Source organism: Lactuca saligna, chromosome 5, assembly GCF_052625555.1.
Source record: "Lactuca saligna cultivar CGN05327 chromosome 5, ASM5262555v1, whole genome shotgun sequence".
Classification (NCBI taxonomy): domain Eukaryota; kingdom Viridiplantae; phylum Streptophyta; class Magnoliopsida; order Asterales; family Asteraceae; genus Lactuca; species Lactuca saligna.
Genome location: NC_136421.1, coordinates 13,234,214 through 13,260,651, shown reverse-complemented (window position 1 = coordinate 13,260,651; position 26,438 = coordinate 13,234,214). Strand labels below are relative to the sequence as shown.

Sequence of the window (26,438 nt, the reverse complement as noted above, 5' to 3'; positions counted from 1 at the left end):
GAACATGTTTTTTAGTTGCCGCCATCTCCGGATCAGCGTCCAAATCCGACCACAGCTCTCCCCAATCCACACCACCTGTCGTAATCGCGGTCAATCCCACCTCTGGTTCGATACGAGACAACACATCTGCTACCCGATTCTCGCTGCCCGGCTTATAAATAATATCAAAATTAAACCCCATAACTTTCGATAACCACTTTTGGTGGTCTTCCGTAACCCCGCATTGTTCGAGTAAAAATTTCAGACTACGTTGATCGGTTCGAACTGTGAATTTACAACCCGATAAATACGGCTTCTATTTTTGAATAGCCAACACAATGGCCATGAGCTCACGCTCATAAACCGATTTCAGTCGGGCCCGAGCCCCCAACACTTAACTGAAATAAGCCACCGACCTCCCGTCTTGCATAAGAACCGCCCCCAAACCATACCCTGACGCGTTCGTTTCCAATACAAACTCCTTCGAAAAATCCGGAAGAGCTAAAACCAGTAGCTGAGTCATCGCTAGTTGCAATTTATTAAACGCCTCGGTAGCCTCATCGTTGCACTTAAAATTATCCTTCTTTAATTGTTCCGTTAAACGCCACACAATTTCCCATAATCCTTAACAAACTTTCGGTAATATCCGGTTAAACCCAAAAACCCACTCAACGCCTTCAAGGTTTTGGGCAGTGGCCATTGCAACATATGAGAAACCTTGCTTGAATCAGCCGCAACCCTATCCTTTGATACAATATGACCAAGGTACTCTACCTATTTTTGATTGAAATAACATTTTTTTCGGTTTGCATAAAGATGATTTTTTTGCAAAACTCGAAGTACCGTCGAAACATGATCCCGGTGTTCATGCTCGGTTTTGCTGTACACTAGTATATCATCAAAAAAAAAACCAACACGGATTTCCGTAAAAAGGGTCTAAATACCTTGTTCATAAGCGACTGAAAAGTAGCCGGGGCCTTTGTCAAACCAAACGACATTACCAAGAACTCGTAGTGGCCCTCATGTGTCCGAAACGTGGTTTTCAGAATATCCTCCGTCTTCATGCGAATCTGATGGTACCCCGACTTAAGGTCTAATTTGGTGAAAACCTCCGCCCCGTGAAGCTCGTCCAACAACTCATCTATGACCGGAATCGGAAATTTGTCGAGTATTGTTGCTTTGTTGAGGGCCCGGTAGTCAACACAAAACCGCCAACTACCATCTTTTTTCTTGACCAGCAGCACTGGGATCAAAAACGGGCTAGTACTTGGCTGAATCACTCCCGCCTCTAACATTTCCTTCACTAATCTCTTAATTTCGTCTTTTTGCACATGTGGGTAGCGATACGGTCTGATGCTGATGGGGCCCGTTCCCTCGCGCAAATTAATGGCGTGTTCGTGGCTTTTTGATGGTGGTAACCCCTCGGTGTGTTAAAAACCTCTCTGAAACTGTCCAATATGATCTGAGTAGTTCCCGTGTTCTGACCCGAATTGCCTTCGTCTTCGATAGTCCCTATGTGGATGACGAATCCCTCACCCTCCTTTTGCAACAATTTCCCCAACGCCTTACACGACACAAGGGATTTGGAAAGGCTCAGGTCCCCCCGTATGTTGATCAATCAACCGTCAACCCAAAAACTCATCCACAACTCCCTCCAATTTGATGTGACATTACCCAACGTTTGCAACCAAGTGATCCCCAAAATCAGATCTGAACTTCCTAAATCCAAAGGAATAAAATATTCCACCACGCTACACCCCTGCAAATCTAGGGTCACTGCCTTGCAAGTACCCCGAGTCTTATCTTTCCTCGCGTTGCCCAACATGACCCTCACCGATCCCGTATCAATAACTGTTAACCCTAAAATCTCAATTACCCGGTTAGAGATGAATGAGTGGGTGGCTCCACAATCGATTAATACTACCACCGGGACCCCCTGAATGTTTTCTTGTACCTTCATCGTGGGCGAAGGGGTAAGACCCAAAACAAAATTTAAGGACATTTCAATCGCCTCCAAATGCGGGTGGTCTCCATCGTCTTCCTCTTCTATGATATCTTCTTCATCAACCAACAACACTTGCAACACCTTGCTAGGGAAGCGGTGACCCAAAGAATATTTTCCATCACAACGAAAACAAATACCCTTAGCCTTTTTCTCTGCTAACTCGGTCGGTGTCAGTCTTTTGAAAGTACCACCCCCTTTGTTCGAGCTCATCTTCTTTTCTGGTACAATACCAGTCGGGGTTTGGGTGGCAATTGTCTTGGCGGCACCAACGTTGTTCCACTTACTTGTACCATACCCACCCGTCTTAACCTCTCCCTGCCCCTTGTTCTTGTCAATTTTCAGGGCCATGCGGATGGCTTGTGACAACGATTCCGGTTCAGAAATCCGTACAGCGGAACGAACACTTGGCTTAAGGCTTTTTATAAAAGTACTTTCCTGGACAGATGCCGAGACACCACTTACTTGGCCGGCGAAGCTTTCGAAATGATCGACATAATCTCTAACAGTGCCATCTTGTTGGAGAGCTAAGAATTGCTCCAGTAGTCTACCCTCCCGAGATGATTGAAAACGATCTAACAACTTGGTTTTGAACTTACTCCATGAGTTGAATGGTTTCCTGGAGTCTTGCCATCGATACCACGAGAGAGGTGGTCCCTCCAAACAAACCGCTACCACCTTAAGCTGTTCCTTCCGTTTGACCTCCTGGACCTCGAAATACCATTCGATACGGTAAACCTAGCCTTGCACGTCTTTCCCACTGAAAAAATAGGGATCTTCAATTTTCGATACTCTTGCCTGGTACTCCTCCTTTTCTCTTTTTTTTTTTTGAATTTCTTTGAGCCCTATGAAACGTCTGAATCTTCGCTGTCACTGGTGGTGTCGCTCTGTGACTCCGCTGAAGAACTGGCATCACCTTTTTTTTTTTTGACCGATCTTTTAATGGCCAAGGCCAAATTAGAAATAGCCCTAGTCAGATCATCCATCTTCGTTGTTACCTCCTTTTTATGCGCCTCAGCCGCATCCAAGATCCGGTTGACAGTGGTTTCCAAAAAGCCCAACCTTTCAACATTGGTCCCTTTCCCTTCTAGTTTATCGGCCATCAGAATCGGAGCTCTGATACCAAGATGATAGGTCCTGAATTGGAGAACAAGAAAAACTCCAAAAAAAACCCTAACGTTCAATTCTTATTCATTCCTCCTTTAAAACTAGAAAAAATCATACTTATAATGTTCTGCAAATCCAGATCCTAAATAATAGAAAAGATAATAGGAAAGATAATATCTTATCCCCCAAGTAACAAATAAATACCAAAAATACCAAACTGTAATAAAAATAATTTTATTTTCTCCTCCGATACACCTGGCCCGACCTGCTTGAACTTTCAGGCGTATCAGCATCAATATTATATACATGCATCATTGCATTGAACATTTAATTATGCACTTTAATTCCTCTAATACTTCTTCAATGTTTCATAGTGTCTCCTTATCTATTAGAACATTCTCTAGTTATCATCATCATGAATTAAAAACTTGTACTTAGTATATAGGTACATGTATACCTTCATGCTTGACACCTTGCACCTCTTATTCATTTCTTGTTATAACATCTACAATGATGTATAGTTTAATTGAATTTTTGGATAATGTGAAATGATTAATTGCCTTTAAATAGATAAAACATGATCATAGTTGGATGGCGTTGGCATTTAATTAATATGAAATTCAATGACCATTGAAGTGTTCGTGGTCATTGAAATGTTCAATGAATATATGTAGACTTTGGTTCAAATCAGAACAATTATGTAATTAAGAACGTAGGAAAAAATCTGAACAATATAATTCATTTTGCATCAAAAAGAGCAATAGCGGGGATAGCTCAGTTGGGAGAGCGTCGGACTGAAGATCTGAAAGTCACGTGTTCGATCCATGTTCACCGCATTTTTATTTCTTCAATAATACAACCTCCTCATGTTTCTTCATTAAACGCCCAGTTTTGTGTGTTGCTCGGATGTTCTATATATTAGGGATGATTTTTTTTGTTTTCAACATATTTTTACTTTAAACAACTCAAATAACAACAAAATCTCCGATGAGAAACAAACAACCTATAAGCGGGCTTGGCTAAGTAACAGTGAAACTGATATAAATATAAACAAGGACTAAATCTTTGAAAGCATGATGTCGGGATAAATAATATAATTATAATGAAAAGAAAGGTTTTACAAGTTAGGTAAGTCATCGATGGAACATATGTTAGCTGCTGAGGTTGAAATTTGTGGTCAACATTCAAGTTGGTTTTCCAGGTCTTAAGTGAGTCCTATTCGTAAGGACATGGTGGGTAGAGTTTTCAATAATCACGTATGCAATGTATCTTTTTTCATGTAGTAAAAATCTTAAAATTTCCATTTAAGCATCAATATTATATACTTGCATCATGGCTTTGAACATTTCATTCTACACTTTAACTCCTCTAATACTTCTTCAATGTTTCATAGTATCTCCTTATCTATTAGAACATTCTCTAGTTACCATCATCATGAATAAAACACTTGTACTTAGTACATAGGTACACGTATACCTGCATGCTTGACACCTTGCACCTCTTATTCGTTTCTTGCTATAACATCTACAATGATGTATAGTTTAATTGTATTTTTAGATAATGTGAAATGAGTAATTGACTTTAAATAGATTAAACATGATCATAGTTGGATGGCGTTGTTATTTAATTAATTTGAAATTCAATGACCATTGAAATGTTCAATGAATATATGTAGACTTTGGTTCAAATCAGAACAATTATGTAATTAAGAACGCAGGAAAAAATCTGAACAATATAATTCATTTTTCATCAAAAAGAGCAATAGCGGGGATAACTCAGTTGGGAGAGCGTCGGACTGAAGATCTGAAAGTCACGTGTTCGATCCATGTTCACCGCATTTTTATTTCTTCAATAATACAACCTCCTCATGTTTCTTCATTAAACGCTCAGTTTTGTGTGTTGCTCGGATGTTCTATATATTAGGGATGATTTTTTTTGTTTTCAACATATTTTTACTTTAAACAACTCAAATAACAACAAAATCTCTGATGAGAAACAAACAACCTATAAGCGGGCTTGGCTAAGTAACAGTGAAACTGATATAAATATAAACAAGGACTAAATCTTTGAAAGCATGATGTCGGGATAAATAATATAATTATAATGAAAAGAAAGGTTTTACAAGCTAGGTAAGTCATCGATGGAACATATGTTAGCTGCTGAGGTTGAAATTTGTGGTCAACATTCAAGTTGGTTTTCCAGGTCTTAAGTGAGTCCTATTCGTAAGGGTATGGTGGGTAGAGTTTTCAATAATCACGTATGTAATGTATCTTTTTTCATGTAGTAAAAATCTTAAATTTTCCATTTAAGCATCAATATTATATACTTGCATCATGGCTTTGAACATTTCATTCTACACTTTAACTCCTCTAATACTTCTTCAATGTTTCATAGTATCTCCTTATCTATTAGAACATTCTCTAGTTACCATCATCATGAATAAAACACTTGTACTTAGTACATAGGTACACGTATACCTGCATGCTTGACACCTTGCACCTCTTATTCGTTTCCTGCTATAACATCTACAATGATGTATAGTTTAATTGTATTTTTAGATTATGTGAAATGAGTAATTGACTTTAAATAGATTAAACATGATCATAGTTGGATGGCGTCGTTATTTAATTAATTTGAAATTCAATGACCATTGAAGTATTCATGGTCATTGAAATGTTCAATGTATATATGTAGACTTTGGTTCAAATAAGAACAATTATGTAAGTAAGAACGCAGGAAAAAAATCTGATCTATATAATTCATTTTGCATAAAAAAGAACAATAGCGGGGATAGCTCAGTTGGGAGAGCGTCAGACTTAAGATCTGAAGGTCAGGTGTTCGATCCACGTTCACCACATTTTTATTTCTTCAATAATACAACCTCCTCGTATTTCTTCTTAAAAAGTTCAGTTTTGTGTGTTGCTCGGATGTTCTATATATTAGGGATGATTTTTTTTTGGTTTTCTTCATATTTTTACTTTAAACAACTCAAATAACAACAAAATCTCCGATGAGAAACAAACAACCTATAAGGGGGCTAGGCTAAGTAACAGTGAAACTGACATAAATATAAACAAGGACTACAAGCTTTGAAAGCATGATGTCGGGATAAATAATATAATTCTAATGAAAAGACAGGTTTTACAAGTTAGGTAAGTCATCGATGGAACATATGTTAGCTGCTGAGGTTGAAATTTTTGGTCAGCTTTCAAGATGGTTTACCAGGTCTTAAGTGTGTCCTATTCGTAAGGATGTGGTGGGTAGAGTTTTCAATAATCACGTATGCAATGTATCTTATTTCATGTGGTAAAAATCTTAAATTTCCATTTAACCATCAATATTATATAGTTGCATCATGGCATTGAACATTTCATTCTACACTTTAACTCCTCTAATACTTCTTCAATGTATCATAGTATCTCCTTATCTATTAGAACATTCTCTAGTTATCATCATCATGAATCAAAAACTTGTACTTAGAACATAAGTACATGTATACCTTCATGCTTGACACCTTGCACCTTTTGTTCATTTCTTATTATAACATCTACAATGATGTATAGTTTAATTGAGTTTTTGGATAATGTGAAATGAGTAATTATCTTTAAATAGATTAAACATGATCATAGTTGGCTGGTGTTGGCATTTAATTAGTATGAAATTCAATGACCATTGAAGTGTTCATGGTGACTGAAATGTTCAATGAATATATGTAGAATTTAATTCAAATAAGAACAATTATGTAATTAAAAACGCAAGAAAAAAATCTTAACTATATAATTCATTTTGCATCTAAAAGAATAATAGCGGGGATAGCTCAGTTGGGAGAGCGTCAGAATGAAGATCTAAAGGTCAGGTGTTCGATCCACGTTCACTGCCTTTTTATTTCTTCAAGAATACAACCTCCTCGTATTTCTTCATTAAAAGCTCAGTTTTGTGTGTTGCTCGGATGATCTATATATTAGGGATGATTTATATATTATGGATGATTTTTTTTAGTTTTCTTCATATTTTTACTTTAAACAACTCAAATAATAACAAAATCTCCGATGAGAAACAAACAAACTATAAGCGCGCTACGTTAAGTAACAGTGAAACTGATATACATATAAACAAGGACTACAAGCTTTGAAAGCATGATGTCGGGATAAATAATATAATTATAATGAAAAGATAGGTTTTACAAGTTAGGTAAGTCATCGATGGAACATATGTTAGCTGTTGAGGTTGAAATTTGTGGTCAACTTTCAAGTTGGTTTACGGGGTCTTAAGTAAGTCCTATTCGTAAGGATATGGTGGGTAGAGTTTTCAATAATCACGTATGCAACGTATCTTTTTTCATGTAGTAAAAATCTTAAAATTTCCATTTAAGCATCAATATTATATACTTGCATCATGGAAATGAACATTTCATTCTGCACTTTAACTCCTCTAATACTTCTTCAATGTTTCATAGTATGTCCTTATCTATTAGAACATTCTCTAGTTATCATCATCATGAATAAAAAACTTGTACTTAGTACATAGGTACACGTATACCTTCATGCTTGACACCTTGCACCTCTTATTCGTTTCTTGTTATAACATCTACAATGATGTATAGTTTAATTGTATTTTTAGATAACGTGAAATGAGTAATTGACTTTAAATAGATTAAACATGATCATAGTTGGATGGCGTCGTTATTTAATTAATATGAAATTCAATGACCATTGAAGTATTCATGGTCATTGAAATGTTCAATGTATATATGTAGACTTTGGTTCAAATCAGAACAATTATGTAATTAAGAACGCAGGAAAAAATCTGAACTATATAATTCATTTTGCATCAAAAAGCACAATAGCGGGGATAGCTCAGTTGGGAGAGCGTCAGACTGAAGATCTGAAGGTCACGTGTTCGATCCACGTTCACCGCATTTTTATTTCTTCAATAATACAACCTCTTCGTATTTCTTCATTAAAAGCTCAGTTTTGTGTGTTGCTCGGATGTTCTATATTTTAGGGATGATTTATTTTTTTGTTTTCTTCATATTTTTACTTTAAACAACTCAACTAACAACAAAATCTCTTATGAGAAACTAATAAACTATAAGTGGGCTAGGCTAAGTAACAGTGAAACTGACATAAATATAAACAAGGACTACAAGCTTTGAAAGCATGATGTCGGGATAAATAATATAATTATAATGAAAAGATAGGTTTTACAAGTTAGGTAAGTCATCGATGGAACATATGTTAGCTGCTGAGGTTGAAATTTGTGGTCAGCTTTCAAGATGGTTTACCGTGTCTTAAATGAGTCCTATTCGTAAGGATGTGGTGGGAAGAGTTTTCAATAATCACGTATGCAATGTATCTTTTTTCATGTAGTAAAAATATTAAATTTTCCATTTAAGCATCAATATTATATACTTGCATCATGGCATGGAACATTTTATTCTGCACTTTAAATCCTCTAATACTTCTTCAATGTTTCATAGTATCTCCTTATCTATTAGAACATTATCTAGTTATCATCATCATGAATAAAAAACTTGTACTTAGTACATAGGTACACGTATACCTTCATGCTTGACACCTTGCACCTCTTATTCGTTTCTTGTTATAACATCTACAATGATGTATAGTTTAATAGAATTTTTAGATAACGTGAAATGAGTAATTGTCTTTAAATAGATTAAACATGATCATTGTTGGATTGCGTCGGTATTTAATTAATATGAAATTCAATGACCATTGAAGTGTTCATGGTCATTGAGATGTGTTGGAATAGTGTCTAAGGCTGCAACTATATTTGGTAAGTACTTGACCCGATTGAGCATGGTCCTTTTGGGTTGCCTTCACCATAGCTACTTGATAGGATGGTTTACAATGAGTGTTGAAATATGATAAGGAATAATAATATTGTTATTTGATTAATATAAGTCATAAATTAATTTGGAATTAATTTGGTGACTTAAAGAGAATAATCAAATAGAAGGGCATAAACTGTCAAGTGTATGATAGTTGTACTTTAGGCAGTAATCCCTTATGGATAAGGGGTAGACAATTTTACGGGCTTAGGATAGGCCTAAAATCCATTCAGGGCTTATCATGAAGCGGATTAGGATTTCTTAGGGCCTAAGTTATCCAATTAGGGTTTAAAGGTGAAACCCTAGGAGCCTTACAAGTATAAATAGACCCACATGGTTAATGAAATCGTGACTCTTACTCTTAGAAGAACCCTGGTCGATTTCTAGTTCCCTCCCCTCTCTCTCAAAGCATCCTCTTGCTAGTTGGTGTTTGTAAAGCATTAGAGGAGTGACAATTGTGACTCTAAAGATCCAAGGACAAGAAGATCAAGCAAGTGATTCAAGGTAAACTTATAACTCTGATTTCTCAATGTTATTATGATAGAGTAACCATTAGACGCCTTGGATTCATGCATGTTCAATTAGAGAAACCTTGATCTAAGCATTAGGGTTTCGTATGTGCACATACGGATGTTCATATGGTTGAAACCCATCAGTGGTATCAGAGCCTAGATTGATTTCTATTGAATTGATGCATTGGTTGCTTGTTTGATGCTTACAAAATTCGAATTTTGTGTTCCTGCCTGATGAACTCGGCGAGTCCATTGTGGTACTTGATGAGTTTGAGCGTCAGAAAGAGCTAATTTCGGGATTTCTTGCTGTTTATCCTTTAGATACTTACCTTAATCATATTAGGTCAATATAAATCCGATTTTAAGAGATATTTGAGTATATCCTTGACCTAATTGAAGATATATATCAATTAATTAAATATTAGTTTCCTTATGTGATAATTGATTAATTATTTTAATTAAATTAGTGAATTGTTTTGCAAGAAATAATTAAATAAATCAAATATGGATAATTATGTGATTAAATGTTGATTTAGATTATTTGTTATTTGATCCCCTATGTTTTGAAAAGTTTAAAACCTGCCCTCAAGTTTGAAATTTATGTTTTGTGATTAAAAGTTTAATTTAGACAATTTAAATTTCAAACCCTAGAATTTTACAAGTTTAAAATTCAACCCTATACTAATATAATATTACAAGATTAATATATATATATATATATATATATATATATATATATGTGTGTGTGTGTGTGTGTATGTATAATTAAAAAGATAGTCTTACCGTTAGTAGGCCTCATTCAGGAAGCCGGTCTATATGGTGGGTATAAGGTTGCTGCCTATGAAATGGCGCTTAATGGGTGTACACTCACACCCACCGCTTGCTTGATCGGTGGAGGGTCGTTAGCCGAACGGGTAGGATAGGGCAACTTCATCTCCTCATTAAAAGTATAATATGAAATACAAAGTAACTACATGTTATTCAAAAATTCCCAATCCCAGTTACTTTAGGAAAAGTGAATTGATGCAATCCCATGAAATTACACTTTGCACCCTTGCTAAGAAGTTAGTGGAGCGTGTGTGGTTTACCGGCACACTAATTGGTTCTAAGTAAAGGTGGAAAAGGGTGATTCATTGTTTATCATAGTTCGATGGAGCGTGTGTGGTTTACCGGCACATCGAATAGTTGATTGTTACAGTGAAGGCACCATTTGAATTTGCATGGTAATTCACACCCACTTTGTGATCCTTGGTATCCCAGTCACAAACGAGAGGGGCATATTGAGATTTAAACATGCCATTGAAAAGTTTCAATGAATCTCATCTAAACCTAGGAATTCTCAATACATTTAGAACTTAAAGTTATGTTTTCATGGTGGAGAATTAGTGAATCGTCATTCACTTTCCTTCAAATTGTTTGCATGTTAGATTATGGCATCCCTTTTCTAATATGTAAATATTGTTGTTGGATCCTAGCCCTAATTGTCTTATTGGGTGATAATTACGGATCCAAATGCTAATCTATCATTGTCCTTTCTATTTATAGATGTCGAACGCGAACAACGCTGTTGCAAGCTCGTTCACATTGATGAGCCTTTGCCAAAAGGTGACTTTCGATGGGACGAACTTTAGCGAATGGATAAGATACATTCGCACTATTGCTCGCTATGAGGACAAGGAGTATGTCCTCGATGAGAAGCTCGAGAAGATCAATCCTAAAATCGCTACTCCGGCTGAAATCACCGCTTTTGAAACTCATGAGCGTGATGCAACGAAGGTTCATTGCATCATGATAGCCACTATGAACTCCGAATTCCAAAAGTCCTACGAGGACATGTATCCGTACGAAATGCACCAAGACTTGTTGGAGAGATACCATCAAAACGCAAGGCAAGAACGTTACGAGATCTTCACTAACATGATCTCCGCTAAAATGGGTCATGATGAATCTCCAACCGTGCACCTGCAAAAGATGCAAAGGTATGTCGATTGTCTTCGCAAATTGAATGTTGACTTTGGGGAAGACTTAGCGATCGACATGGTGCTTCACTCCTTGCCTCCGTGTTACAACCAATTTAGGATGACCTACCACATGAACAAAGAAGAGGTCACCCTAAGTAAGCTCCAAGGTCTCCTTAGGGTTGCTCAGAGCAATCTCAAGGACAAGTCCGTTGCACCCACTCCCAATCCACCCGCTGCTCCTGTTTTGGCCATTGGGCAAGGAAGAGGCAAGAAGAGGAAGGCTCCGTCTAAGAGCCACCGCAAGGGAACGTCCCGAGATGGTTCCTCCTCTAGTGGGACCAAAGTTGATCCAGCTAAGCCTAACTCTAACCCAAAGGAGGTAGAGTGCCACCATTGCCATAAAACAAGGCATTGGAAGAGAAGCTGCCCAGAGTACCTGCAAGCTATCAAGGAAGGAAAGATCAAGCCGTCTTTCACAGGTATATATACAATTAAATCTAATGATTCATCTCATGCTATTTCTTGGGTCCTCGATACCGGGTGTGGTTACCACATTTGTTCTGAATTGCAGGGACTAAGAAGAAATAGGGATATGGAGCATGGAAGAATATATCTAATCATGGGGAACAGAAGATCGTCACCTGTGACCAAGATTGGAGTGTATTTTCTAGTGCTTAGGAATGGTTTATGTTTAGATTTGAACAATTTTTGCTATTCGCCAGAAATGGCAAGAAACATCATTTCATTTCATGGTTTGTTTAGACAAGGATTTAGATTTTCTTTTAATAATGAGAATGGTTCTATTTGTGCTTATCTAAATGATGGCTTATATTTTGAAGCAATACCATGTAATGGAATTTATGAAACTGTTATGATTGTAGATAACCTAGAAAATGATGTTTTATGCATGGATTCTTCCAATAGTATGGATAGAGCATCCTTGTGGCATTGTCATCTTGGACATGTCAACAAGAAGCGCATAGCCCAACTCCAAAAGGATGGAGTGTTGGAGTCATTCGACCTTAGGGAAGATGACACGTGCGAATCGTTTTTACTTGGAAAGATGACCAAGTCACCCTTCATTTGTATATATGAAAGGGGTGAGGGTTTATTGGACCTAATACATACCGATGTATGTGGAATGTTTAGATCAACCATAAAGGATGGGAACCGCTTCTATGTGACTTTTACCGATGACTATAGTAGATATGGGTATATCTACTTAATCAAGCAAAAGTCAGAAACGTTTGAAAAGTTCAAAGAATTCAAGAATGAAGTGGAGAATCAATTGGACAGGAAAATCAAGATGCTTCGATCCGATCGAGGAGGAGAGTACCTAAGTCTTGAATTCCACGACTATCTCAAGGAGTGTGGAGTAGTTTCACAATTGACGCCACCTAGGACACCGCAATTGAATGGTGTGACAGAAAGGCGTAATCGAACCTTGTTAGATATGGTCCGCTCTATGATGAGTCGTGCTTCACTATCTCTCTCATTCTGGGGGTATGCCTTAGAGACTGCCGCCCATATCCTTAACCGAGTCCCTACTAAGAAGGCTGCCAAAACACCTCACGAGATGTGGACAGGGAAAGCTCCCTCGTTAGCACATATCAAGGTTTGGGGTTGCGAGGCTTTGTAAGACGAGATACTCACGACAAGCTCGAACCTCGTAGTGAGCGATGTATTTTCATCGGCTACCCACATAAATCCTTTGGATATCTCTTCTATAGACTGAAGGACAATGTTGTCTTTGTTGCAAGGAGAGGAGTTTTCTGAGAGCGAGAACTCATAAGCCAAGGAGACACTGAGAGGCAAATCGAGCTTGAAGAGATTCAAGAGTCGATAGATGAAGGAACCTCTACCGCTGGCCCTCAACCCGAGGAGGAACCTTCGGTTGAACCAATTGACGAGTCCTTACCTCTTAGATGTTCCGAAAGAGTTAGAGTTTAACCCCAGTTTTATGGTTTTCATATTACTACCGAAGGGGACACGTATATTAGTGATGGTACACTAATAAATCTAGATGAACCTAATAGCTATAAGGAAGCCATGGCAGGCCCGGAGTCTGCAAAATGGAAAGAGGCAATGGACAGTGAGATCCAGTCCATGTATGACAACCAAGTTTGGAATTTGGTTGATTATGTGCCCGGACGTAACACCGTTGGGTGCAAGTGGATCTTCAAGAAGAAGACCGACGTGGATGGAAACGTACACACATATAAGGTGCGATTGGTTGCAAAGGGTTTTACTCAAACTCCAGGAGTTGAATATGATGAGACCTTCTCACCAGTTACGAAGATAAAATCTATTAGAGTGATGCTAGCGATTGCCGCATTTCATGATTATGAGATTTGGCAAATCGATGTCAAAACCGCTTTCATTAACGGGAAGTTGGCTGAGGATGTTTACATGGCTCAGCCAGAGGGTTTTGTTGATCCGAAGCATCCAAATAGAGTGTGTAAGCTTGAGAAGTCCATTTATGGACTTAAGCAAGCATCTCGTAGATGGAATCTTTGCTTCGATGAGAAAGTCAAAGAGTTTGGATTTGTACGAAGTGAAGATGAATCATGTGTATATGTCAAAGCCAGTGGGAGCATAGTTAGCTTTCTCGTTTTGTATGTCGATGACATATTGCTCTTAGGAAACGACATCCCGACACTGCAGGAGATTAAGTCCAGGCTCGGGAAGTGCTTTGCTATGAAGGACCTCGGAGAGGCTTCCTATATTTTGGGAATAAGGATAGTGAGAGAACGAAGTAAGAGACTACTAGGACTTAGTCAGAACACTTACTTAGATAAAGTACTAAAACGTTTTAGTATGGAAAACTCGAAGAAGGGAGAATTACCGATACAATATAATGCCAAGTTGAGTAAGACTCAAAGTCCGAGTACCGAAGCCGAAATAGCAGAAATGAGCCGAGTACCATACGCTTCCGCAGTTGGCTCAATAATGTATGCTATGACCTGTACTCGCCCTGATGTAGCCTTTGCTCTAAGCATGGTTAGTAGATATCAAGGGAACCCTGGCAGAGCCCATTGGATTGCGGTGAAGAATATCCTTAAATACCTTCGGAGGACCAAGGAATGGTTTTTAGTCCTCGGAGGGAGTGACGACTTGAAGGTGCGATGGTATAGTGACGCCAGTTTTCAGACCGATAGGGACAACTACCGTTCGTAGTCGGGCTGGGTCTTTACCCTGAATGGAGGAGCAGTAACTTGGAAAAGTTCCAAACAAGAAACCGTAGCTGATTCAACGTGCGAATCAGAGTACATCGTAGCAAGCGAAGCGTCGAATGAGGCAATATGGTTAAAGAACTTCATTGGTGATCTTGGAGTTGTACCTACCATAAAGGAGCTCATGGTGATTTTCTGTGATAATGAAGGAGCGGTTGCCTTGACCAAGGAACCAAGGGATCATGGTAGATCTCGACATATCGACAGAAAATATGATTTTATAAGACATCGTGTAGAAGAAGGACAACTCTTGGTGAAGAGGATATCATCATAAGATAACCCAGCAGATCCGCTTACGAAGGGACTGAGCAGGGTTAAGCACTTGCAGCATGCTAGGAGCACTGGGCTGAAGGATGATATTAGTATAGATTAGATAGTGTTAGAAACGCGTGATAGATAAATGTAATTAACATTTGATGATTAAATAAAAGAGTATTATTTATGAGTAATGTTACTGTCTCATGTTAATTGTTTAACTATTGTTTCATTTTGCATGTTTTGACTTCCAGAATAATTGAGTTTATTAAGAATAATCGGATTATTCAAATTGTCCACAATTGTTCATATGTTGGAAGTAGGTATGAATGAAGATTGTCATGAATTGGTGTGTATATTGTCAAAATGGTATTAGACATAGCAAAAGTTTGTTGCAACGTTCATGAGTGCTTATGAACTAGTTTTGTGCATTGGAACAAGCCCGCACTTGTTGGAATCACCTTATGGAATATGATAAAAGGGTGATCGGAAGAAGATAATATCATATGGTCTTAAAACCTAGATATATGGTTTGTTATTTGTTAATTGGTTGTACATTGATAATGCGAAACCGCATCAGTAACTTGATGCTATAAAACGCATTGTTGTGTATAGTTGGTTAATGAATAAGTTAATGCATATAAGTCGAAGTTTATCTGTTACTTTTATCCTAAGAAGGTAAAAGCGATATCTCGGCCGCTCGATGATTTGATTTGACTTATGTGCCGGGCCGGGTCAGAACTAAATCGATGTGTTCGATTAAGTTCTATGTCGAATAAATCCGAGATCGAGAAACCAAATGCTAGACAATTGGTTCCATATGAATGTCTGCATGGTATCTAAACAGAGGACTGTACGATCCCGTATCTAAAGGACAAAAGAATGATTAGATCAGAGTTTGACAGCGTCTTTGAGAGCCACAACTGCTAATCGGTATATATAGTTACTAGACTTATCCAAATGGGAGACTGTTGGAATAGTGTCTAAGGCTGCAACTATATTTGGTAAGTACTTGACCCGATTGGCCATGGTCCTTTTGGGTTGCCTTCACCATAGCAACTTGATAGGATGATTTACAATGAGAGTTGAAATATTATAAGGAATAATAATATTGTTATTTGATTAATATAAGTCATAAATTAATTAGGAATTAATTTGGTGACTTAAAGAGATTAATTAAATAGAAGGGCATAAACTGCCAAGTGTATGATAGTTGTACTTTAGGCTGTAATCCCTTATGGATAACGGGTGGACAATTTAGGGGCTTAGGATAGACCTAAAATCCGTCCAGGGCTTATCATGAAGGGGATTAGGATTTCTTAGGGCCTAAGTTATCCAATTAGGGTTTAAAGGTGAAACCCTAGGAGCCTTACAAGTATAAATAGACCCATATGGTTAATGAAATCGTGACTCTTACTCTTAGAAGAACCCTGGCCGATTTCTAGTTCCCTCCCTACTCTCTCAAATCATCCTCTTGCTAGTTGGTGTTTGTAAACCATTAGAGGAGTGACAATTGTGACTCTAAAGCTCCAAGGACAAGAAGATCAAGCAAGTGATTCAAGGTAAACTTATAACTCTGATTTCTCAATGTTATTATGATAGAATAAAGATTAGAAGCCTTGGATTCATGCATGTTCAGTTAAAGAAACCTAGATCCAAGCATTACAGTTTCGTATGTGCACATAGGGATGTTCATATGGCTGAAACCCATCAAAATGTTCAATGAATATATGTAGACTTTGGTTCAAATCAGAAAAATTATGTAATTAAGAACGCAGGAAAAAATATGAACTATATAATTCATTTTGCATCAAAAAGAACAATAGCGAGGATAGCTCAGTTGGGAGAGCGTCAGACTGAAGATCTGAAGGTCAAATGTTCGATCCACGTTCACCGCATTTTTATTTCTTCAGTAATACGACCTCCTCATATTTCTTCATTAAAAGCTTAGTTTTGTGTGTTGCTCAGATATTCTATATATTAGGGATGATTTATTTTTTATGTTTTCTTCATATTTTTACTTTAAACAACTCAAATAACAACAAAATCTCCGATGAGAAACAAACAAACTATAAGCGGGCTAGGCTAAGTAATAGTAAAACTGACATAAATATAAACAAGGACTACAAGCTTTGAAAGCATGATGTCGGGATAAATAATATAATTATAATGAAAAAATAGGTTTTACAAGTTAGCTAAGTCATCGATGGAACATATGTTAGCTGTTGAGGTTGAAATTTGTGGTCAACTTTCAAGTTGGTTTACCAGGTCTTAAGTCAGTCCTATTTGTAAGGATATGGCGGGTAACGTTTTCAATAATCACGTATGCAATGTATCTTGTTTCATGTAGTAATTTTTTTTTAAATTTCAATTTAAGCAACAATATTATATACTTGCATCATGGCATTGAACATTTCATTCTGCACTTTAACTCCTCTAATACTTCTTCAATGTTTCATAGTATCTCCTTATTTATTAGAACATTCTCTAGTTATCATCATCATGAATCAAAAACTTGTACTCAGTACATAGGTACACGTATACCTTAATTCTTGACACCTTGCACCTCTTATTCGTTTCTTGTTATAACATCTACAATGATGTACAGTTTAATTGAATTTTTGGATAACGTGAAATGAGTAATTGTCTTTAAATAGATTAAACATGATCATAGTTGGATGGCATCGGTATTTAATTAATATGATATTCAATGACAAATCAAGTGTTCATGGTCATTGAAATGTTAAATGAATATGTGTAGACTTTGGTTAAAATCAGAACGATTATGTAATTAAGAACGCAGGAAAAATCTGAACTACATAATACATTTTGCATCAAAAAGAACAATTGCGGGGATAGCTCAGTTGTGAGAGCGTAAGACTGAAGATCTGAAGGTCACGCGTTCGATCCACGTTCACCGCATTTTTATTTCTTCAGTAATACGACCTCCTCGTATTTCTTCATTAAAAGCTTAATTTTGTGTGTTGCTCGGATGTTCTATATATTAGGGATGATTTATTTTTTTTGTTTTCTTCATATTTTTACTTTAAACAACTAAATCTCCAATGAGAAACAAACAAACTATAAGCGGCCTAGGCTAAGTAACAGTGAAACTGACATAAATATAAACAAGAACTACAAGCTTTGAAAGCATGATGTCGGGATAAATAATATAATTATAATGAAAACACAGGTTTTACAAGTTTGGTAAGTCATCGATGGAACATATGTTAACTGCTGAGGTTGAAATTTGTGGTCAACTTTCAAGTTGGTTTACCAAGTCTTACGTGAGTCCTATTCGTAAGGATATGGTGGGTAGAAGTTTTCAATAATCACGTATGCAATTCATCTTTTTTCATGTAGGAAAAGTCTTAAATTTTCCATTTAAGCATCAATATTATATACTTGCATCATGGCATGGAACATTTCATTCTGCACTTTAACTCCTATAATACTTCTTCAATGTTTCATAGTATCTCCTTATCTAATAGAACATTCTCTAGTTGTCATCATCATGAATCAAAAACTTGGACTTAGTACATAGGTACACATATACCTTCACGCTTGACACCTTGCACCTCTTATCCGTTTCTTGCTATAACATCTACAATGATTTATAGTTTAATAGAATTTTTGGATAACGTGAAATGAGTGATTGTCTTTAAATACATTAAACATGATCATAGTTGGATGGCATCGGTATTTAATTAATATGAAATTCAATGACCATTGAAGTGTTCATGGTCATTGAAATGTTCAATGAATATATGTAGACTTTGGTTCAAATCAGAACAATTATGTAATTAAGAACGCAGGAAAAAAATCTAAACTATATAATTCATTTTGCATCAAAAAGAACAATAGCGGGGATAGCTCAGTTGGGAGAGCGTCAGACTGAAGATCTGAAGTTCACATGTTCGATCCACGTTCACCACATTTTTATTTCTTCAGTAATACGACCTCCTCATATTTCTTCATTAAAAGCTGAGTTTTGTGTGTCGCTCGGATGTTCTATATATTAGGGATGATTTATTTTTTTGTTTTCTTCATATTTTCACTTTAAACAACTCAAATAACAACAAAATCTCTGATGACAAACAAACAAACTATAAGCGGGCTAGGCTAAGTAACAGTGAAACTGACATAAATATAAACAAGGACTACAAGATTTGAAATTATGATGTCGGGATAAATAATATAATTATAATGAAAACACAGGTTTTACAAGTTAGGTAAGTTATCGATGAAACATATGTTAGCTGTTGAGGTGGAAATTTGTGGTCAACTTTCAAGTTGGTTTAGCAGGTCTTAAGTGAGTTCTATTCGTAAGTATATGGTGGGTAGCGTTTTCAATAATCACGTATGCAATGTATCTTTTTTCATTTAGGAAAAGTCTTAAATTTTCCATTTAAGCATCAATATTATATACTTGCATCATGGCATGGAACATTTCATTCAACACTTTAACTCCTATAATACTTCTTCAATGTTTCATAGTATCTCCTTACCTATTAGAACATTCTCTATTTGTCATCATCATGAATCAAAAACTTGTACTTAGTACATAGGTACATGTATACCTTCATGCTTGACACCTTGCACCTCTTATTCGTTTCTTGTTATAACATCTACAATGATGAATAGTTTAATTGAATTTATGGATAACGTGAAATGAGTAATTGTCTTTAAATAGATTAAACATGATCACAGTTGGATGGTGTCGGTATTTAATTAATATGTTATTCAATGACCATTGAAATGTTCATGGTCATTGAAATGTTCAATGAATATATCTAGACTTTGGTTCAAATCAGAACTATTATGTAATTAAAAACGCAGGAAAAAAATCTGAACTATATAATTCATTTTGCATAAAAAAGAACAATAGCGGGGATAGCTCAGTTGGGAGGGCGTCAGACTGAAGATCTGAAGTTCACATGTTCGATCCACGTTCACCACATTTTTATTTCTTCAGTAATACGACCTCCTCGTATTACTTCATTAAAAGCTCAGTTTTGTGTTTTGCTCGGATGTTCTATATATTAGGGATGATTTATTTTCTTTTCTTCATATTTTTACTTTAAACAACTCAAATAACAACAAAATCTCCGATGAGAAACAAACAAACTACAAGCGGGCTAGGCTAAGTAATAGTGAAACTGACATAAATATAAACAAGGACTACAAGATTTGAAAGCATGATGTCGGGATAAATAATATAATTATAATGAAAACACAGGTTTTCGAAGTTAGGTAAGTCATCGATGAAACATATGATAGTTGCTGAGGTGGAAATTTATGGTCAACTTTCAAGTTGGTTTACCATGTCTTAAGTGAGTCCTATTCGTAAAGATATGGTCGGTAGAGTTTTCAATAATCACGTATGCAATGTATCTTTTTTCACGTAGGAAAATTCATAAATTTTCCATTTAAGCATCAATATTATATACTTGCATCATGGCATGGAACATTTCATTCTACACTTTAACTCCTATAATACTTCTTTAATGTTTCATAGTATCTCCTTATCTATTAGAACATTCTCTAGTTGTCATCATCATGAATCAAAAACTTGTACTTAGTACATAGGTACACGTATACCTTCATGCTTGACACCTTGCACCTCTTATTCGTTTCTTTTTATAACATCTACAATGATGTATAGTTTATTTGAACTCTTGGATAACGTGAAATGAGTAATTGTTTTTAAATAGATTAAACATGATCATAGTTGGATGGCGTCGTTATTTAATTAATATAAAATTCAATGACCATTGACGTATTCTTGGTCACAGAAATGTTCAATGTATATATGTAGACATTGGTTCCAACCAGAGCAATTATGTAATTAAGAACACAGGAAAAAAAATCTAAACTATATAATTCATTTTGCATCAAAAAGAACAATAGCGGGGATAGCTCAGTTGGGAGAGTGTCAGACTGAAGATCCGAAGGTCACGTGTTCGATCCACGTTCACCGCATTTTTATTTGTTCAATAATACAACCTCCTCGTATTTCTTCATTAAAAGCTCAGTTTTACGTGTTGCTCGGATGTTCTATATATTAGGGATGATTTATTTTTTTATGTTTTCTTCATATTTTTACTTTAAACAACTCAATTAACAACAAAATCTCCGATGAGAAACAAAGAAACTATAAGCGGGCTAGGCTAAGTAATAGTAAAACTTACATGAATATAAACAAGGACTACAAGCTTTGAAAGCATGATGTCGGGATAAATAATACAATTATAATGAAAACACAGGTTTTACAAGTTAGGTAAGTCATCGATGGAACACAAGTTAGCTGCTGAGGTTGAAATTTGTGGTCAACTTTCAAGTTGGTTTACAAGGTCTTAAGTGAGTCCTATTCGTAAGGATATGGTCGGTAGAGTTTTCAATAATCACATATGCAATTTATCTTTTTTCATGTAGGAAAATTCATAAATTTTCCATTTAAGCATCAATATTATATACTTGCATCATGGCATGGAACATTTCATTCTGCACTTTAACTCCTATAATACTTCTTCAATGTTTCATAGTATCTCCTTATCTACTAGAACATTCTCTAGTTGTCATCATCATGAATCAAAAACTTGTACTTAGTACATAGGTACACGTATACCTTCATGCTTGACACCATGCACCTCTTATTCGTTTCTTGTTATAACATCTACAATGATGTATAGTTTATTTGAATTTTTGGATAATGTGAAATGAGTAATTCTCTTTAAATACATTAAACATGATCATAGTTGGATGGCGTCGTTATTTATTTAATATAAAATTCAACGACCATTGAAGTATTCATGGCCATTGAAATGTTCAATGTATATATGTAGACTTTGGTTCAAACCAGAACAATTATGTAATTAAAAACACAGGAAAAAAATCTGAACTATATAATTCATTTTGCATCAAAAAGAACAATAGCGGGGATAGCTCCATTGGGAGAGCGTCAGACTGAAGATCTGAAGGTTACGTGTTCGATCCAAGTTCACCGCATTTTTATTTCTTCAATAATACAACCTCCTCGTATTTCTTCATTAAAAGCTCAGTTTTGTGTGTTGCTCGGATGTTCTATATATTAGGGATGATTTATTTTTTTATGTTTTCTTCATATTTTTACTTTAAACAACTCAAATAACAACAAAATCTCCGATGAGAAACAAACAAACTACAAGCGGGCTAGGCTAAGTAATCGTAAAACTGATATAAATATAAACAAGGACTACAAGCTTTGAAAGCATGATGTCGGGATAAATAATATAATTATAATTAAAACACAGGTTTTACAAGTTAGGTAAGTCATCGATGGAACACATGTTAGCTGCTGAGGTTGAAATTTGTGGTCAACTTTCAAGTTGGTTTACCAGGTCTTAAGTGAGTCCTATTCGTAAGGATATGGTCGGTAGAGTTTTCAATAATCACGTATGCAATGTATCTTTTTTCATGTAGGAAAATTCATAAATTTTCCATTTAAGCATCAATATTATATACTTGCATCATGGCATGGAACATTTCATTCTGCACTTTAACTCCTATAATACTTCTTCAATGTTTCATAGTATCTCCTTATCTATTAGAACATTCTCTAGTTGTCCTCATCATGAATCAAAAACTTGTACTTAGTACATAGGTACACGTATACCTTCATGCTTGACACCTTGCACCTCTTATTCGTTTCTTGTTATAACATCTACAATGATGTATAGTTTATTTGAATTTTTGGATAACGTTAAATGAGTAATTGTCTTTAAATAGATTAAACATGATCATAGTTGGATGGCGTCGTTATTTAATTAATATAAAATTCAATGACCATTGAAGTATTCATGGCCATTGAAATGTTCAATGTATATATGTAGACTTTGGTTCAAACCAGAACAATTATGTAATTAAGAACACAGGAAAAAAAATCTGAACTATATAATTCATTTTGCATCAAAAAGAACAATAGCGGGGATAGCTCAGTTGGGAGAGCGTCAGACTGAAGATCTGAAGGTCACGTGTTCGATCCACGTTCACCGCATTTTTATTTCTTCTATAATACAACCTCCTCGTATTTCTTCATTAAAAGCTCAGTTTTGTGCGTTGCTCGGATGTTCTATATATTTGGGATGATTTATTTTTTTTATGTTTTCTTCATATTTTTACTTTAAACAACTCAAATAACAACAAAATCTCCGATGAGAAACAAACAAACTGTAAGCGGGCTAGGCTAAGTAATAGTGAAACTAACATAAAGATAAACAAGGACTACAAGCTTTTAAAGCATGATGTCGGGATAAATAATATAATTATAATGAAAAGACAGGTTTTACAATATAGGTAAGTCATCGATGGAACATATGTTAGCTGCTGAGGTTGAAATTTATGGTCAACTTTCTAGTTGGTTTACCAGGTCTTAAGTGAGTCCTATTTGTAAGGATATGGTGGATAGAGTTTTCAATAATCACGTATGCAATGTATCTTTTTTCATGTAGTAAAAATCTTAAATTTTCCATTTAAGCATCAATATTATATACTTGCATCATGGCATGGAACATTTTATTCTGCACTTTAAATCCTCTAATACTTCTTCAATGTTTCATAGTATCTCCTTATCTATTAGAACATTATCTAGTTATCATCATCATGAATAAAAAACTTGTACTTAGTACATAGGTACACGTATACCTTCAAGCTTGACACCTTGCACCTCTTATTCGTTTCTTGTTATAACATCTACAATGATGTAATGTTTAATTGAATTTTTGGATAATGTGAAATGAGTAATTGTCTTTAAATAGATTATACATGATCATAGTTGGATGGTGTTGGCATTTAATTAATATATGATCATAGTTGGATGGTGTTGGCATTTAATTAATATGAAATTCAATGACCATTGAAGTGTTCATGGTCATTGAAATTTTCAATGAATATATGTAGACTTTTGTTCAAATCAGAACAATTATGTAATTAAGAACGCAGGAGAAAAAAATCTGAACTATATAATTCATTTTGTATCAAAAAGAACAAGAGCGGGGATAGCTCAGTTGGGAGAGCGTCAGACTGAAGATCTGAAGGTCACGTGTTCGATCCATGTTCACCGCATTTTTATTTCTTCAATAATACAACCTCCTCGTATTTCTTCATTAAAAGCTTAGTTTTGTGTGTTGCTCGGATGTTCTATATATTAGGGATGATTTATTTTTTGTTATCTTCATATTTTTACTTTAAACAACTTAAATAACAACAAAATTTCCTACGAGAAACAAACAAACTATAAGCGGGCTAGGCTGAGTAACAGTGAAACTGAGAAAAATATAAACAAGGACTACAAGCTCTGAAAGCATGATGTCGGGATAAATAATATAATTATAATGGAAAGACAGGTTTTACATGTTAGGTAAGTCATCGATGGAACATATGTTAGATGCTAAGGTTGAAATTTGTGGTCAACATTCAAGTTTGTTTACCAGGTCTTAAGTGAGTCCTATTTGTAAGGATATGGTGGGTAGAGTTTTCAATAATCACGTATGCAATGTATCTTTTTTCATGTAGTAAAAATCATAAATTTTCCATTTAAGCATCAATATTATATACTTGCATCATGATATTTAACATTTCATTTTGCACTTTAACTCCTCTAATACTTCTCCAATGTTTCATAGTATCTCCTTATCTGTTAGAACATTCTCTAGTTATCATAATCATGAATCAAAAGCTTGTACTTAGAACATAGGTACATGTATACCTTCATGCTTGACACGTTGCACCTTTTATTCATTTCTTGTTATAACATCTACAATGATGTATAGTTTAATTCAATTTTTGGATAATGTGAAATGAGTAATTATCTTAAATTGATTAAACATGATCATAGTTGGTTGGCGTTGGTATTTAATTAATATTAAATTCAATGACCATTGAAGTGTTCATGGTGATTGAAATGTTCAATGAACATATGTAGACTTTGATTCTAATCAGAACAATTATGTAACTAAAAACAAAAGAAAAAATCTAAACTATATAATTTGTTTTGCATTAAAAAGAACAATAGCGGGGATAACTCAGTTGGGAGAGCGTCAGACTGAAGATCTGAAGGTCACGTGTTCGATCCACGTTCACCGCATTTTTATTTCTTCAATAATACAACCTCGTCGTATTTCTACATTAAAAGCTTAGTTTTGTGTGTTGCTCGGATGTTCTATATATTAGGGATGATTTTTTTGTTCTCTTCATATTTTTCTTTAAACAACTCAAATAATAACAAAATCTCCGATGAGAAACAAATAAACTATAAGCGGGTTAGGCTAAGTAACAGTGAAACTGATATAAATATAAACAAGGACTACAGGTTTTGAAAGCATGATGTCGGGATAAATAATATAATTATAATGAAAAGATAGGTTATACAAGTTAGGTAAGTCATCGATGGAACATATGTTAGCTACTGAGGTTGAAATTTGTGGTCAACTTTCAAGTTGGTTTGTCGGCTCTAAAGTGAGTCCTATTCGTAAGGATATGGTGGGTAGAATTTTCCATAATCACGTATACAATGTATCTTTTTTCATGTAGTAAAAATCATAAATTTTCCATTTAAGCATCAATATTATATAATTGCATCATTGCATTGAACATTTCATTCTACATTTCAACTCCTCTAATACTTCTTCAATGTTTCAAAGTATCTCCTTATCTATTAGAACATTCTCTAGTTATCATCATCGTGAATCAAAAACTTGTACTTAGTACATAGGTACACGTATCCCTTCATGCTTGACACCTTGCACCTCTTATTCGTTTCTTGTTATAACATCTACAATGATGTATAGTTTAATTGAATTTTTGGATAATGTGAAATGAGTAATTGTCTTTAAATAGATTAAACATGATCATAGTTGGATGGTGTTGGCATTTAATTAATATGAAATTCAATGACCATTGAAGTGTTCATGGTCATTGAAATTTTCAATGAATATATGTAGACTTTGGTTCAAATCAGAACAATTATGTAATTAAGAACGCAGGAAAAAAACTGAACTATATAATTCATTTTGCATCAAAAAGAAAAAGGCGGGGATAGCTCAGTTGGGAGAGCGTCAGACTGAAGATCTGAAGGTTACGTGTTCGATCCACATGCACCGCATTTTTATTTCATCAATAATACGACCTCCTCTTATTTCTTCATTAAAAGCTCAGTTTTGTGTGTTGCTCGGATGTTCTATGTATTACAGATGATTTATTTTTATTGTTTTCTTCATATTTTTACTTTAAACAACTCAAATAACAACAAAATCTCCGATGAGAAACAAACAAACTATAAGCGGGCTAGGCTAAGTAACAGTGAAACTGACATAAATATAAACAAGGACTACAAGGTTTGAAAGCATGATGTCGGGATAAATAATATAATTATAGTGAAAAGATAGGTTTTACAAGTTAGGTAAGTCATCGATGGAACATATGTTAGCTGTTGAGGTTGAAATTTGTGGTCAACTTTGAGGTTGGTTTACTAGGTCTTAAGTGAGTCCTATTCTTAAGGAT

General features: G+C 35.4%; 10 non-coding genes across 10 annotated transcripts; all 10 read left to right on the top strand.

Moving 5' to 3' along the window:
• The first annotated feature begins 3,851 nt into the window (after positions 1-3,851).
• TRNAF-GAA (transfer RNA phenylalanine (anticodon GAA)) lies at positions 3,852-3,924 on the top strand. Its single transcript has one exon. It is a non-coding gene; the product is annotated as a tRNA-Phe (tRNA).
• Positions 3,925-5,872: 1,948 nt separating this feature from the next.
• On the top strand, positions 5,873-5,945 carry TRNAL-UAA (transfer RNA leucine (anticodon UAA)). Its single transcript has one exon. It is a non-coding gene; the product is annotated as a tRNA-Leu (tRNA).
• Positions 5,946-7,933: 1,988 nt separating this feature from the next.
• On the top strand, positions 7,934-8,006 carry TRNAF-GAA (transfer RNA phenylalanine (anticodon GAA)). Its single transcript has one exon. It is a non-coding gene; the product is annotated as a tRNA-Phe (tRNA).
• Positions 8,007-16,725: 8,719 nt separating this feature from the next.
• On the top strand, positions 16,726-16,798 carry TRNAF-GAA (transfer RNA phenylalanine (anticodon GAA)). The gene has a single exon. It is a non-coding gene; the product is annotated as a tRNA-Phe (tRNA).
• A 1,965-nt stretch (positions 16,799-18,763) lies between these two features.
• Positions 18,764-18,836, top strand: TRNAF-GAA (transfer RNA phenylalanine (anticodon GAA)). Its single transcript has one exon. It is a non-coding gene; the product is annotated as a tRNA-Phe (tRNA).
• Positions 18,837-20,809: 1,973 nt separating this feature from the next.
• On the top strand, positions 20,810-20,882 carry TRNAF-GAA (transfer RNA phenylalanine (anticodon GAA)). The gene has a single exon. It is a non-coding gene; the product is annotated as a tRNA-Phe (tRNA).
• A 1,980-nt stretch (positions 20,883-22,862) lies between these two features.
• TRNAF-GAA (transfer RNA phenylalanine (anticodon GAA)) lies at positions 22,863-22,935 on the top strand. The gene has a single exon. It is a non-coding gene; the product is annotated as a tRNA-Phe (tRNA).
• Positions 22,936-23,929: 994 nt separating this feature from the next.
• On the top strand, positions 23,930-24,002 carry TRNAF-GAA (transfer RNA phenylalanine (anticodon GAA)). Its single transcript has one exon. It is a non-coding gene; the product is annotated as a tRNA-Phe (tRNA).
• A 948-nt stretch (positions 24,003-24,950) lies between these two features.
• TRNAF-GAA (transfer RNA phenylalanine (anticodon GAA)) lies at positions 24,951-25,023 on the top strand. Its single transcript has one exon. It is a non-coding gene; the product is annotated as a tRNA-Phe (tRNA).
• A 944-nt stretch (positions 25,024-25,967) lies between these two features.
• On the top strand, positions 25,968-26,040 carry TRNAF-GAA (transfer RNA phenylalanine (anticodon GAA)). Its single transcript has one exon. It is a non-coding gene; the product is annotated as a tRNA-Phe (tRNA).
• Positions 26,041-26,438: the final 398 nt, after the last annotated feature.